The sequence below is a fragment of the Schistocerca americana genome, chromosome 3 (assembly GCF_021461395.2).
Source record: "Schistocerca americana isolate TAMUIC-IGC-003095 chromosome 3, iqSchAmer2.1, whole genome shotgun sequence".
NCBI lineage: Eukaryota > Metazoa > Arthropoda > Insecta > Orthoptera > Acrididae > Schistocerca > Schistocerca americana.
Window position 1 is genome coordinate 847,132,441 of NC_060121.1, and position 13,416 is coordinate 847,145,856.

Below are 13,416 nucleotides of genomic sequence, written 5' to 3' on the forward strand. Positions count from 1 at the left end.
GTGTAAATTTGTTAAAATCCATTCAATTTAAATATGTTAAAAAGAATTTGTGTAGTGTAGATGTTTTGGAAACGTGTTTTTAATGAGAAATAATGCGAATGAATAAAGTTTGTGTTATGCAAAAATATTAACTATTTTAAATATGATGACAATTCAGTATTGATGTAGTATTTATGTGTTGAGAATAGAGATAACAGACACAAATGCTCCTTAACTTCACTCATCTTTCATAATCATCAGTATCAAGAATGTCTGAGAATTGTGGAATGTCTAAAGCTATTGTAAAGACAGAGTTTAATAGAAGTTAATCACAAGTAATCGAGAGATAAATGTAAGATCAGTCTAAGAACTACTGTAAAGGACTGCAAAGCCATACAATAATCATCTAAATAGAAAATGCCATGTAAAGCAATATATTTGAAATCAAAATAGGACATGAAAACGACAACATCTAGCATAAGATAAACCAGTAGCTGGACAATGATTAAAATTAACTGAATTTACAATTTAGCAGTGCAATGAGCAATGCCTCAACCATTGACCACAGCAGCACAAAATTAGTTCGAAGGGACACCATGTGTAAGTAAGGTGACCGGATTTTATGGACCTTACATGAGCTTCACCCATAACGACAGTACGATAGGGTATGACATGCTCAGGAAATAATACGTATATTATATCAACAAAAAGCAATTGCAGTAATCTCAAGTATCAAACACTAACAAAACAATACCTACCAATATATGGACAGGGGCATGCATATGTAAATTAAAGTGAAATTCATTTTGGAGACAAGCCGAGCAGGTGGTTAATGGGATTGGAGTCTGCGGCTCGTGGTCTTGCGGTAGTGTTCTTGCTTCCCGCGCATGGTGTCCCAGGTTCTATACCCGGCGGGGTCAGGGATTTTCTCTGCCTCGAGATGACTGGATTTTGTGTGTCTTTCATCATCATTTCATCCTCATTCACTCGCAAGTCGCCGTAGTGGCGTTAAAGAACTTGTGGAACGGCGGCCGAACCACCCCGCGAGGGGTCTCCCGGCCACCAATACCATACGCTCATTATTATGGCATTGGAAAACTCCACTTGACACAAGAACGGCGAGTTTCAGTGCAGAAAAGGATAAGGCCAGAACAAACCGAGGGTAGGTGGCTGGATGGCTTTAATAGGACTAGGTGGTGGCCAGGCAAGAAAAGTAAAATTTACCTCTAATAAGACAGCAATTGGTTGAAGCCATACTGGGCATATAAAACCATTTTGAGAACTAAAATTTCTAGAATCTCTCTCGTCTTGTAGTGGACTGCACAAGTGTATCGAAAATGGCAAGGGCGTTGAGAGCTTTGCTTCTGCGAAATGTGGACGATATGCTTCACGTATCATGGTGACAGGTAGCAAAGAGGTAGTTAATTACTCCTACAGGGATTTTTGTGGGCAAAGAAATTGTGCACATTGCTCCAACCCTTAGCGAGTGTGCAATAGCTATCATTTTAACTAGGGAAAAGTTAACGTTCTACGGAATGCAGGAAAGTTGAGACTGTGAATTCCATCAAGGCCAGAGTAGGGAATTAGTTTTTCAGATCCAGCGCAGAGACAACGCCATTGCAGATCCCGGCTCATTAGGCCACAGTAAATGTTGAGTCAACATTTTGCTCACTCCAACTTGCATACACTTTGACCATTGAATATCAAAAGCTAGGATACTAACCTACCCTCACATTGGGTACATGAGAGTTTTTCATTGTTTTAAAAAGTAAATTTATTCTCCATCAGCTCAGTGCATTGACCAGCTAAGCCATCATAGACCTAAGTTAGCTGATGAGGATATTTAGTCATTCTTCCCTGTGATAAAATTTTTCATATATGGAGATAACGATTTTAATAATCGCCAATTCAATATGGCCAAGACTTAAATAATTTGTTGAACATGATGGTTGTGTATCACTTGACCCCTGAAGGCGCACTGATAAATTATATGTAGAATGAAAAAGGAACAGCTGTTCTGTCTTTCTAGAATAGATCCCAAACTTTCACTTTTATTAATTTATGCATTCTGGTTATGTGACAGTAGCATTTCTAATTATTTTTGTTATGATCTGCACCTAATATTAGTTGTCTTACAGAGCCAGGTTCTTATTTATATAGAATGTCTGTTTAACACCCTAGGCTTCAGAAAACAGTTCAGATGTTTTGTCGATTTGCATGCTATTCACAACCAGTTGTATGTTATTGTCAGTTTTTGGCTATATTACGATTTTATGCCGTCCATGTGTAGTACTATACATGTAGCTGTGTAATTAGTCCTGATCTTCGTAATTAATTACTTAATTAGGATCGGTATTTGCGTCAGTTTCGAGTGATATTGCGAAATTTTTTCTCAGGAGGATAACACGAGTTGTGTGGTATCGTCCGTTTTTGCGCTATATTGCGATTTTATACCGTGATTGTGCAGCTCTATGTATATAATTGTGTAATTAGGACCGATCTTTGTGATTAATTACGTAATTAGGATCGGTATTTGCGTCAGTTTCCAACCAAAATAAATAAAGTACACTAACCTAAACTTTGTCTCCCACATCTGGACAGTTTCCATATGTTAGGAGGTGCACTTAGGCTCTCCATCCAGTGGAATCAGGGTTCGAGTTACTGATGTGTTGCGTTTTTTATGTACACTGACTGTTTGTGCACTGCGTTATTTTCAGATGTTTAAGCGTTGTGAGCGTGTTTGCATAGCATTACACATGCATTATTTCGGTGATCTACGAGTAGTTTGCACGTCTGTAGGCTGTGTAATGGATTATTTCGGTAATTTACGAGTTGTTTGCATCTCTGCACACCAGTGTACTGCACTATTTACGAGTAGTTTCCAGGTCTTTAAACTGTATATGGCGACCTCTCAAGCACGGCATGGTGAGTGTTTTGTATCAGGGTCATAAATAAACCATATGAAATCCGTCCCTAAATAAACTGTTCCAAAAATAAATAAAGTACACTTCTTCGTCTCTCCAGCAGCACAGAATGGGCTGAGTTCTTTTCCCGCCATTTTTCCCCTCCAGATTGTTAGGGGGATGAGGAGGCTGGGGCACACGTGTAGCTGAGAAAAACATGTGAAGTCATCATGAAGCTGTGCTGCTATTGACTGAACTGTATGATCATGTGACCTATCCCGGCGCCCTCTAGTGGTGAACTCGCAAACTAGTTCTGTTCTTTGGTCTACTGGATCAGAGGCAGTTGTCTCTTGTGGGGCTTATATGCATGTTTTAGAAATGAAAGAGAGTTCCAACAGAGACAGATTTTTCCATACATTGTGTAATGCATCTTTAATGGTTCAAATGGTTCAAATGGCTCTGAGCACTATGGGACTTAACTTCTGAGGTCATCAGTCCCCTAGAACTTAGAACTACTTAAACCTAACTAACCTAAGGACATCACAAACATCCATGTCCGTTGCAGCGGTCGCTTGGTTCCAGACCGTAATGCCTAGAACATCTTTAATGCAAAGCATTTATTTGCAGGACCGTATTCTTCCTTTTCATATGTTCAAGCATTAATGCTCGCTTCCATTCTTCATGTAGGAGGCTATGGGTGCAGTCCTCAGCTGAATGAGAGCATGTAATACAGCTATTAAAACTCACCCTGTCTGCCACCAATAGCTCTTCAACAGAACACATGTTCCTTCCACACCGAGAGCTCAGCAAGCACTGATATCTCAGCCTCTCATGGTGGTAACACCACACTAAGCCACTACTGCTGTGGGTAAATAACAAATTTAAACAATTTTCAACAAATTTAAATAAATTTCAACACATTTAAACAAATGTACATAAATTTAAACAAATTACATTCGAATTGAATGACTTCATGAGCAACCTGTAGTAGGGCTAACACAATACTAACTCCCCTCAGCTGCAGGAGTAAGCTCTTAGAGCAACATTCCCTCCAAAATCCGAAACTCCCGCCCATTTTCCAAGAGGATGACGCACCAAAGTCGGAAAGGGTTGGTGGGGAACTGCCAGGTGATCTGTAGAAGCATATAATTCAAGTTCTCTCCAAAATTAAAACATCCCACCTGTGGATCATGGCAGGGATGTGTGGATCTTTCTCGCCAAAAGCCGCCATCTCGGATAACGGTACTCGCAACATCATCTGACATCAGGACCGCCATCTTGGATTCAGTCAGGCCCTGTTGCCAAGTAAACAGGCTGCCATCTTGGATACATCTGGCAACAATGGAGAGTGGGGTGAGACAAAGGTTGTTCTGCTACTAGCAATATGACTGTGTTGCCTTTTTTCATATTCTGGTCGTTCTTCACGTAATGCTCGATTTAAATCGATCATTTGCTGTTGGTAGCGAACACTGTTGACGGTTTCAGCAGGTTTTAGCAGCTCATAATAGATGATACCATCAAACACAGCGCATTGTCTTCTTTCCAAAGAGATTTGGTCTTGCAGTGGATGTCGATGGTTTTCCTGGATTCACCCATGATTTACGACGATTAGGATTATCAGATTATAGCCGTTTCTCATCACCTGTCACTATTCGATGGAGACACGACCTTCTTTTATATCTGGCAACCAGCATTTCACATGTGGTCTTTCGATTTGCTTGCTGTCTTTCATTCAGTTCATGCGGAACCTATTTTCCCCTCTGTAGCTATGGAACGGTAATAAGCTATAATATTTGGTACAATGGCATGTACCCTCTGTCATTCGCCGGCCGCGGTGGTCTAGCGGTTCTGGCGCTGCAGTCCGGAACCGCGGGACTGCTACAGTCGCAGGTTCGAATCCTGCCTCGGGCATGGGTGTGTGTGATGTCCTTAGGTTAGTTAGGTTTAAGTAGTTCTAAGTTCTAGGGGACTTATGACCTAAGATGTTAAGTCCCATAGTGCTCAGAGCCATTTGAACCATTTGAACCTCTGTCATTCACTTCACAGTGGTTTGGAAAGTATGGATGTAGAGGCAGATTTCAGCAGTCCAATAAGAGTACTGTGTTCAGATGATCTGATTGGTAGTGGTATCTCTAGACTGGGATTCTGTTAGCTTTTTATCAAAAGGAAAATTTGGGGCAGAAGGAAAGTTAAAGCACACTCTGCTATTCAGACTTGCATCTAGCGACAGCAAATTTAGGTGCCGATCGGGTGAGCCGAACGGCTTAGCTCGGATGACAACGGGTCTGCAGCTCAGACAGCGAAAGCTCACGTTCGACTTTAGGACAAAGAACTGTTCGATTCAATCCGCGCGAAATTCAGAGTTGTTAGTTACTGACATTTTTAATTTTGTTAAAGTTGTCGCAATATTCACTACATATCGAAGTGCCTGAACCGCTAATGCAGTTCTTGGGACCTACAGTTTTACTTTACAAAAATGCCTTTAAAATATACCCCACAACTAAAAACATAGTTAAGTTTATATTCATTCCAAACCACAAGTATTTTTCACGAGAAAAGTGTTCCTGTTCTTATTATGTTAACTGACTAATTCTATACGTTTCTCAACGTAGAGGAATACGCAGATGGATAGTTTCGAATCCCGTGCTTATCGCCGATGTCTGCTCAACTGGTTTCCTTCATTAACCTGGAGCTGAATTTGAAATTTAAGTTGTTGTTGTTGTTGTGGTCTTCAGTCCTGAGACTGCTTTGATGCAGCTCTCCATGCTAATCTATCCTGTGCAAGTTTCTTCATCTCCCAGTACCTACTGCAACCTACATCCTTCTGAATCTGCTTAGTGTATTCATCTCTTGGTCTCCCTCTACGATTTTTACCCTCCACGCTGCCCTCCAATACTAAATTTGTGATCCCTTGATGCCTCAGGACATGTCCTACCAACCGATCCCTTATTCTAGTCAAGTTGTGCCACAAATTTCTCTTCTCCCCAATCCTATTCAATACATCCTCATTAGTTACGTGATCTACCCACCTAATCTTCAACATTCTTCTGTAGCACCACATTTAGAAAGCTTCTATTCTCTTCTTGTCCAAACTATTTATTGTCCATGTTTCACTTCCATACATGGCTACACTCCATACAAATACTTTCAGAAACGACTTCCTGACACTTAAATCTATACCCGATGTTAACAAATTTCTCTTCTTCAGAAACGCTTTCCTTGCCATTGCCAGTCTACATTTTATATCCTCTCTACTTCGACCATCATCAGTTATTTTGCTCCCCAAATAGCAAAACTCCTTAACTACTTTAAGTGTCTCATTTCCTAATCTAATGCCCTCAGCATCACCCGACTTAATTCGACTACATTCCATTATCCTTGTTTTGCTTTTGTTGATGTTCATCTTATATCCTTCTTTCAAGACACAGTCCATTCCATTCAACTGCTCTTCCAAGTCCTTTGCTGTCTCTGACAGAATTACAATGTCATCGGCGAACCTCAAAGTTTTTATTTCTTCTCCATGGATTTTAATACCTACTCCAAATTTTTATTTTGTTTCCTTTACTGCTTGTTCAATATACAGATTGAATAACATCGGGGAGAGGCTACAACCCTGTCTCACTCCCTTCCCAACCACTGCTTCCCTTTCATGCCCCTCGACTCTTATAACTGCCATCTGGTTTCTGTACAAATTGTAAATAGCCTTTCGCTCCCTTTATTTTACCCCTGCCACCTTTAGGATTTGAAAGAGAGTATTCCAGTCAACATTGTCGAAGGCTTTCTCTAGGTCTACAAATGCTAGAAACGTAGGTTTGCCTTTCCTTAATCTTTCTTCTCAGATAAGTCGAAAGGTCAGTATGTCCTCACGTGTTCCAACATTTCTATGGAATCCAAACTGATCTTCCCCGAGGTCGGCTTCCAACAGTTTTTCCATTCGTCTGTAAATAATTCATGTTGGTATTTTGCAGCTGTGACTTATTAAACTGATAGTTCGGTAATTTTCACATCTGTCAACACCTGCTTTCTTTGGGATTGGAATTATTATATTCTTCTTGGAGTCTGAGGGTATTTCGCCTGTCTCGTACATCTTGCTCACCAGATGGTAGAGTTTTGTCAGGACTGGCTCTCCCAAGGCCGTCAGTAGTTCTAATGGAATGTTGTCTACTTCCGGGGCCTTGTTTCGTCTCAGGTCTTTCACTGCTCTGTCAAACTCTTCACGCAGTATCGTATCTCCCATTTCATCTTCAACTACATCCTCTTCCATTTCCATAATATTGTCATCAAGTACATAGTGAAGACCCTCTATATACTCCTTCCACTATACTGCTTTCCCTTCTTTGCTTAGAACTGGGTTTCCATCTGAGCTCTTGATATTCATACAAGTGGCTCTCTTTTCTCCAAAGGTCTCTTTAATCTTCCTGTAGGCTGTATCTATCTTACCCCTAGTGAGATAAGCCTCCACGTCCTTATATTTGTCCTCTAGCCATGCCTGCTTAGCCATTTTGCACTTCCTGTCGATCTCATTTTTGAGACATTTGTATTACTTTTTGCCTGCTTCATTTACTGCATTTTTATATTTTCTCCTTTCATCAATTAAATTCAATATTTCTTCTGTTACCCAAGGATTTCTAGTTAGATGTGAATTTCTCGAGAGAATGACATAATGTTCCGAAATTTAAGTAGCGGAACCTTATATCATTCTCTCGAGAAGTTCACATCTAACTACAGCAGTTTACGAGGAGCTGTATGTTTTTATGTAGTATTTCTTTCAGTGGATTGAATTTGTCAATAGCACAAAGACCACCGTATATTTCACAATCCAGGAGGTGGGAAAGTATTTATCAGTGTACTGTACTGGACTGGAGAATCATAAACAGCTGACAGATTTTGTGATAAAAGCCTAGTTAGCTTAAGGAGTCTCTTACTAGAGCAAGATGCAGACAATACTTGTTATGTACTTTTTGTACATGAAATACTTTGAAAATTGAGCGAACTGTTTCTATAGTCCACAGTCTCAATAGGAATGATGCAGAAAATTTTCTTGTTAAAAATGTTTCGCATGAAGGAATTGCCTGTAAGGTACATCGTGTTGTAGGAATTCAATAATGGTTCAAATGGCTCTAAGCACTATGGAACTAACATCCGAGGTCCTCAATCTCCTAGACTTAGAACTACTTAAACCTAACTAACCTGAGGACATCACACACAGCCATGCCCGAGGCAGAATTCGAACCTGCGACCGCAGCAGCCGCGTGGTTCCAGACTGAAGCGAGTAGGAATTCAGAATTATTGACATTTAAGATTACTTTAGTACAATGGTGCAAGGTTTCAAAATTCTCTCTACTAATGACGGTAAGTTAAAAGAAGTATAGCGAATTGTCAAACCACGTTTTTTTATGGGGAGAACCACCACAAAATAGGTGACAGTATGTTTCTTTGATACGATTTGTAAACATATAAAGTATGAAAACGCGTTATTTAAATTGCACATACGTCAAATGAGACATTCCTTACATAAATATTTTTGTTTATTTCATCAGTTTCGATTTTGAGAAAATCTTGTATACATTACACACATGAGAAAGGAGCCCAATAATTGGTATGTGTGAAGAAGAATGTTGTGGCAGCATCACTCTTTCCATAATTTTCTGGGATAACAAGTTTTGAGTCATTAAAGGGGTCAAGTCGGACAGAATGATCTTGAACACAAGGCACTACTATAAGCTTTTACTGTTTGCCACCAGGAAACACTACGAGCTTCAAACCCAAGGCCAGACGAGAGCAACCGATCGGCTCACACGATCTGCACCATGATTTGCTGTCGTTAGACACAAATTACTATTCACAGGCGCTCACTCTCTGCTGTGAAAGTTGTTACCAGATGCAACGAGACAGAATCTCGAAAAGAAGGAGATGGCAGTAAATACTAGACAGTCTATTCTCCATGCTAATTTTCCATATTATACATTAATAAATATATATACAATAATCGCACTAAATTAGGAAATTACTACTACAGTGATTTCACAAACAATGTAGCTATGTATCCCTTTCACGCGATTATTGCCGTTGTGATTATTGTTATTCGTAGAACAAAATAAAAGTGCACACGAAAGCAATACGATATAATGACTCGGCATTAGATAGGCATAGGCTGCACTGTGCGTGATTTCCATTATTGTGCTTCATGAGGCATTTTAGATATAACTTATCGAAAATGTGGGTCTAGTGAAGCAGGGGATACAACCCGTCGGCTTTGACCAATGACGTCATACATTAGTCATAGATAGTAATGTCTTCACTTCGAGACATAGATAATAAAATAGTTCTGTGTTCCGGATAAGCGCTATCATTATTTTTAATGATATTGAGGTAATTTGGAGTATTAGTTTGTTATTGTAGAACAATTTTTAGTGTCTTATTTTCGTTTATAGGAATGGATTTGTCTGTTTGTGGGTATGTAATTTTCGTTACTGCCTGTCTAGGCGAACTTCGGTTGTTCCTCGAGATTTCTGTGTGGTAAGTTCACTTTTCCATTTGCTTCTTTCACGGTATTTCACTATTTTGATATGTCACTGTTTTGTTCCACCAATGTGTGTATTTTCGTGTTGTGAAGTACGTAACAGAAATTTCTCAGCTGTCGATCTTCTTTAGTTTCCCAGCACTAGAATCAGTACGACATTTTCGAATGTGTACTTGCTATATTACAGGCGAAAGTCCCGACACAACTAAAATTTGATCCCGTTCTTCACTTCGCCTTTACACTGACACTATACATGTCAATTAGCGAGCAAGATACAAATGTTGCGTACAGCTATATAGCTCAAGTAACGAATGGGATACTATTAGCGTCCAAGGCAACAAGAAAACTGTACCCCATAGTGAAGTGCGGGATACAAGTTGTACATGTGTCGTCTTCTTGTCTCCGTGTAGTTCAGTTGAGGTACAAGTCGTAAATGTAACGTACGTCTATTTCCACCTTTTCGTTACCAGTGTACATATATAGAGGTCAACGGAAGTCTGGTATACATACATTACATACGTAGGTTCTTCTGTCATCAATAGTACGTACGTTTTGACACTCAACATTAACTTCTTCATATAATTAAACAGCAGTATTAACAGTTCAGTCCGCAATAATGCTTACTAGCATTAGAAAAGCAACAAAGTAAGAAAATTGATAAAAATCACTCACCATATACTTGTGTCACGAAATTTTACCAAGGCTAAAAGTGTGTTTGTTGTTCCGGTAATTTTCAAGAACGTCTGCAAGCGACATACATCGAACGGGCGACTGTCGCAGGGCAACATATCGATTTTGTTCACAGCGATGACATACAATCTGCGGGAAGGAATCTCGCTTCGAGCGAAATCGTTGAAACATAATAAGTGATAAAGAATATTTATTTTCAGTAGTCTCGCACAGACGGCCGAAGCAGCTACAGTTTCCAGTGGTGTTAGTCTCACGCGTCGTGATTTGATTCCTAGATTGAGTGTTGCCAGTACCAACTGCTGTCGAAGCACAGCACTAAAAATTGTGTGGATTGTTATGGGGAAACTACGTCAAACTTGGTTAAAAAAGTAGCGATTGTGTTCCCATTACAATTGTGTTGTAGCAAATTTCGGAAAAGAACAAGTATAAGATCAAACACTTGGTTTGATAATGCTAAACTGACAATACAGCTGAGCATCACCGTGGTTTCGTGCTGGATTAAAGACTATATACTGGAAAACACAGCGTCGGAAACTGGACTGTCCAGCAATATCTGTCGAGATGTGTGTTAAGTAATTGTGACTAATGACAGTGGTCCAACTGGTGGCGTCAACAAGATTCTGGAAATCGATGAGCTGCACATTTTTTTTTTTTTTTTTTTTTTTTTTTTTTTTTTTTTTTTTTTTTTTTGTCATCAGTCTACTGACTGGTTTGATGCGGCCCGCCACGAATTCCTGTCCTGTGCTAACCTCTTCATCTCAGAGTAGCACTTGCAACCTACGTCCTCAATTATTTGCTTGACGTATTCCAATCTCTGTCTTCCACTACAGTTCTTGCCCTCTACAGCTCCCTCTAATACCATGGAAGTCATTCCCTCATGTCTTAGCAGATGTCCTATCATCCTGTCCCTTCTCCTTATCAGTGTTTTCCACATATTCCTTTCCTCTCCGATTCTGCGTAGAACCTTACCTTACCTTATCAGTCCACCTAATTTTCAACATTCGTCTACAGCACCACATCTCAAATGCTTCGATTCTCTTCTGTTCCGGTTTTCCCACAGTCCATGTTTCACTACCATACAATGCTGTACTCCAGACGTACATCCTCAGAAATTTCCTCCTCAAATTAAGGCCGGTATTTGATATTAGTAGACTTCTCTTGGCCAGAAATGCCTTTTTTGCCATAGCGAGTCTGCTTTTGATGTCCTCCTTGCTCCGTCCGCCATTGGTTATTTTACTGCCTAGGTAGCAGAATTCCTTAACTTCATTGACTTCGTGACCATCAATCCTGATGTTAAGTTTCTCGCTGTTCTCATTTCTACTACTTCTCATTACCTTCGTCTTTCTCCGATTTACTCTCAAACCATACCGTGTACTCATTAGACTGTTCATTCCGTTCAGCAGATCATTTAATTCTTCTTCACTTTCACTCAGGATAGCAATGTCATCAGCGAATCGTATCATTGATATCCTTTCACCTTGTATTTTAATTCCACTCCTGAACCTTTCTTTCATTTCCATCATTGCTTCCTCGATGTACAGATTGAAGATTAGGGGCGAAAGGCTACAGCCTTGTCTTACACCCTTCTTAATACGAGCACTTCGTTCTTGATCGTCCACTCTTATTATTCCCTCTTGGTTGTTGTACATATTGTGTATGACCCGTCTCTCCCTATAGCTTACCCCTACTTTTTTCAGAATCTCGAACAGCTTGCACCATTTTATATTGTCGAACGCTTTTTCCAGGTCGACAAATCCTATGAAAGTGTCTTGATTTTTCTTCAGCCTTGCTTCCATTATTAGCCGTAACGTCAGAATTGCCTCTCTCGTCCCTTTACTTTTCCTAAAGCCAAACTGATCGTCACCTAGCGCATTCTCAATTTTCTTTTCCATTCTTCTGTATATTATTCTTGTAAGCAGCTTCGATGCATGAGCTGTTAAGCTGATTGTGCGATATTTCTCGCACTTGTCAGCTCTTGCGTCTTCGGAATTGTGTGGATGATGCTTTTCCGAAAGTCAGATGGTATATCGCCAGACTCATATATTCTACACACCAACGTGAATAGTCGTTTTGTTGCCACTTCCCTCAATGATTTTAGAAATTCTGATGGAATGTTATCTATCCCTTCTGCCTTATTTGACCGTAAGTCCTCCAAAGCTCTTTTAAATTCCGATTCTAATACTGTATCCCCTGTCTCTTCTAAATCGATTCCTGTTTCTTCTTCTATCACATCAGACAAATCTTCACCCTCATAGAGGCTTTCAATGTATTCTTTCCACCTGTCTGCTCTCTCCTCTGCATTTAACAGTGGAATTCCCGTTGCACTCTTAATGTTACCACCGTTGCTTTTAATGTCACCAAAGGTTGTTTTGACTTTCCTGTATGCTGAGTCTGTACTTCTGACAATCATATCTCTTTCGATGTCTTCACATTTTTCCTCCAGCCATTTCGTCTTAGCTTCCCTGCACTTCCTATTTATTTCATTCCTCAGCGACTTGTATTTCTGTATTCCTGATTTTCCCGGAACATGTTTGTACTTCCTCCTTTCATCAATCAACTGAAGTATTTCTTCTGTTACCCATGGTTTCTTCGCAGCTACCTTCTTTGTACCTATGTTTTCCTTCCCAACTTCTGTGATGGCCCTTTTTTAGAGATGTCCATTCCTCTTCAACTGTACTGCCTACTGCGCTATTCCTTATTGCTGTATCTATAGCGTTAGAGAACTTCAAACGTATCTCATCATTCCTTAGTACTTCCGTATCCCACTTTTTTGCGTATTGATTCTTCCTGACTAATGTCTTGAACTTCAGCCTACTCTTCATCACAACTATACTGTGATCTGAGTCTATATCTGCTCCTGGGTACGCCTTACAATCCAATATCTGATTTCGGAATCTCTGTCTGATCATGATGTAATCTAGTTGAAATCTTCTCGTATCTCCCGGCCTTTTCCAAGTATACCTCCTCCTCTTGTGATTCTTGAATAGGGTATTCGCTATTGCTAGCTGAAACTTGTTACAGAACTCAATTAGTCTTTCTCCTCTTTCATTCCTTGTCCCAAGCCCATATTCTCCTGTAACCTTTTCTTCTACTCCTTTCCCTATAACGGCATTCCAGTCGCCCATGACTATTAGATTTTCGTCCCCCTTTGCATACAGCATTACTCTTTCAATATCCTCATACACTTTCTCTATCTGTTCATCTTCAGCTTGCGACGTCGGCATGTATACCTGAACTATCGTTGTCGGTGTTGGTCTGCTGTCGTTTCTGATTAGAACAACCCGGTCACTGAACTGTTCACAGTAACACACCCTCTGCCCT